This window comes from Sinocyclocheilus grahami, unplaced genomic scaffold (assembly GCF_001515645.1).
Source record: "Sinocyclocheilus grahami isolate Dianchi unplaced genomic scaffold, SAMN03320097.WGS_v1.1 scaffold450.1, whole genome shotgun sequence".
NCBI classification, from domain to species: Eukaryota; Metazoa; Chordata; class Actinopteri; order Cypriniformes; family Cyprinidae; genus Sinocyclocheilus; species Sinocyclocheilus grahami.
In genome coordinates, this window is record NW_015505629.1 from 727164 (window position 1) to 730897 (window position 3734).

Consider the following 3734-nt stretch of genomic DNA (forward strand, 5'->3'; position numbering starts at 1 on the left):
ATTAAACAACTACACTAGTCTAATCACTAGCGTTAACGCTAGTTAACGACAACATCAAAGCTGAATGTGCGGCATCTGAACTCCATCTGAAACCGTGTTTCACTCATTCACATGCAGCTTAATCAAGCTCATACTCATCTAGAGACCAAAATTAGTACAAATTCATATTTCACATTACATGACCATTTAAAATCAACTAGAAAGTGTTTAAATATGAAGAACGCTGCAAAAATGATGTTCTTCATCAGTGTTTCTGTCTTGTTTTCTAGTTTGAACTTGCCAATGCCAATGCATACGGCAATACAGTGCCGTGAGTATTTAAGACGTGCTGCTGCTGCACAAATAGCATATAAAATAACCCGTAGCAGATCTATACAGGTGGAGCTGGGGAAGGTGGAGGGTTTCAGAGAAATTCTGAAAGCGCGCTGCAGGAATCTCTAGTGAATGCTAGCCAGCCATATAAATGCAAACCAATCAGCTGTGCCAAGTTGTTTAACTCTCTGAATATCATCGGTTACGTACTGTTAATTACTGAATGTGATTCAAAGGAGCTGATGGTAAAGGATTACATTTTCCATATATATAGTTTTTATTAATTTTATTTAGTTTTAGTTTGGAAACTGAAATAAAGCTAGTTTAAGTTTTTTTTTTATTTCAGTTAACATTTCTTTCAAACTAGTAACATGTTTTTTTTATGGTTTTAGTTTTAGTTGACTATAATGCTCTCTTCTCACTGGATCAGGCTCTGTGAATGCGACACCGCACCTTTCATATGCTGATGATGATGGCTCATTTGCATATGTAAACTCAGCAAACAGTGTTGCTGGTCCTGAGTTACTGTGATTCATCAGGATCAGCTCCTCTGGACTCGGATTGAATCTCTGAATCAGGCTGATTTTATGCACGAGCGGCAGCTGATCAATCAATGGGCTGCTCGGCCATATCCATGACGACGACCCTCTTCCAGAAATCCATTTCCTGCTTTAGTCCTGTTGACCTTTTCAATAAGCAATGAGGAAAAAGCTGCATTCATCAGTCCTGATTCTCCGGCATCAGCTCACAGAAAACCACAACAGAACAACTATTAAACAACTACACTAGTCTAATCACTAGCGTTAACGCTAGTTAACGACAACATCAAAGCTGAATGTGCGGCATCTGAACTCCATCTGAAACCGTGTTTCACTCATTCACATTGTGAGCGTCAGCAGACAGCGGTCAGTGAGGCTGGTAATGTGTGTGATTATGATGCTAATGTGAGAGTCACACAGTCAAAGGCGTGAGCTCGGCTCTTTCACTCATTCCACACTCATCTCTGATCAATAGCGCCGTTTGGATGTGCTGACGACCGCGCCCAGCGCTTTCACTGCTATTGTTGCTGTGGAAGCTTCTCTCGGCACATTCACAGCACAACAAACCCGACTGCACTGAAACATAGCAGCGGCTCACATCAGTCCACTGCGCTTGCTCCGATATCAGTCATCTAACACTGGAGATGAGCAGAGCATCAAATAAAGCCAATCACACACCTGCTGCTCTCAGATCAGTGAACGCACAGAGAATCCAGACACACTTCTGATGAAACCACTACAACACCGAACCACAGAGATGCACCAGGAGACTGCAGCAGAACCACTTCATCACATTACATCACTTACAAACACACATACAAATACTGATGCTTTAGCAGTCCAGAAACAAACTATTTCTGGGGTTATCATAATCATAATCATAATAATACTTTAGATTTGTAATGTGCCTTTCTTATACTCAAAGCACTGAGTAAACTCAAAACGTGAACCACGCACAAAAGATAAAGGGGGAGGAGGTGCTACAATTTATAACAATATTTTCAGTATTTCTCAAAGGGCAGGCTTCAAGTATAACTCGTTTGAAGTAATGGTGCTTCATATAACATTATCCAGAGAAGCAAGTGTTAATGACATTGTGATGTTTGTACTGGCTACTGTATACAGGCCACCAGGGCACCATACAGACTTTATTAAAGAATTTGCTGCTTTTATATCCGAGTTAGTGCTGGCTGCAGATAAAGTTTTAATTGTTGGTGATTTTAATATCCATGTTGATAATGAAAAAGATGCATTGGTATCAGCATTCATAGACATTCTGAACTCTATTGGGGTTAGACAATACGTGTCAGCACCTACTCATTGTCGAAATCATACTCTAGATTTAATACTGTCACATGGAATTGATGTCGATGGTGTTGAAATTATGCAGTCAAGCGATGATATCTCAGATCATTAGCTAGTCTTGTGCAAACTTCATATAGCTAAAACTGTAAATTCTACTCATTACAAGTATGGTAGAACCATCACTTCTACCACAAAAGACTGCTTTGTAAGTAATCTTCCTGATTTATCTCAATTCCTTAGCATATCCAATACAACTTGATGTAACAGAAACTATGGACTCACTTTTCTAGAATTTTAGATACTGTAGGGGTTTTTATTATTTATTATTAGTTCTAAAAAGGGAAATATTTATGACGAATTATAACTGGTTATGATTCATAATAAATATTTAGATTATATCTTCGAATTAACTGTAGCAGAATCAATATTACAATTATTTGATCTGTTCGTCCACCGAGCAGACAATATAATCATTTATCAATTCAAGGAATGTTTATTTTTCTGGCCACGGAACAATAAACTGTCCTTCTTTGTGATGTCCTAGCAGTAATTTAGCAAAATGTAGCAAGGGTTCACACATTCATTGACTTCGAACTGTGAGCAGCAAACGGAGACAATCCATTGTGAATATAAGGGATTTCATAAACGAAACTTTATCTAACATGTAACTAACTAAAACATATATACACAGAATGAAACAAAGTAAGGAAAAGGGAGAGAATAGAAAAGAATGGCAGTATTTCACATCACTTAACCACAACCTTTGAAAATCATCAAAGAATCCAAAAAGCACCTTAAAAGGGACTGAGATTTAAACACGCATCTGAATAATTTCAAGCGGTTACTTGCATTGGTTTCGATTGCTGAAAAAGAGTCCGGATGCGGTAGATAACGGAGCTCTTTTGATGAGTTCGTGAGGAGTCAGCTGGAAGTTTTTACTTCTGGTTCTTCTGAAGTCATCAAGGTATTGATGAGTGGTGTAGGCGGTGACAAGGTTGGAGTCTCCTGGTTGGTACAGCAGGTGCAAGGGCAATGTCATTTGCCGGCCTGTCATTAGTTCAAAAGGAGGCACACCTGTTGATTCTTGTGGAGTTGCTCTGATAGCCATGAGCACCAGGGGCAGTTTCACATCCCAGTCCTTTTGGTTAGCAGACACATATTTTCGTAGCATGCTGACCACCGTCCTATTCGTCCGTTCCACTTGGCCCGAAGAAATTGGATGGTGACTGATGTGCAGTTGTGCTTGTACTCCCAGGAGTTTCCAAATCTGCTGCATGATCTCAGCTGTGAAATGGGTGCCTCTGTCTGAGTTGACTCTCAGCGGCAGCCCGAACCTGGAGAAAATGTGATTCAACAGGGGATATGCTGTAGTTTGAGCAGTGTCATTGGGTGCTGGGAGGCATTCTACCCACTTTGTGAATTGGCACCCGACTGTGAGGAAATACTTGTTTCCTCTTGTTGACCTGGGTAAGGGTCCGACCCAGTCAATTTGAAGGTCTGACCACAGAAACGTGACTCCTCTGCGCTGCAGTTGGGCTCTGTGATTTGGGTTAGACGGTTGGAATTGGCAGCAGGCAA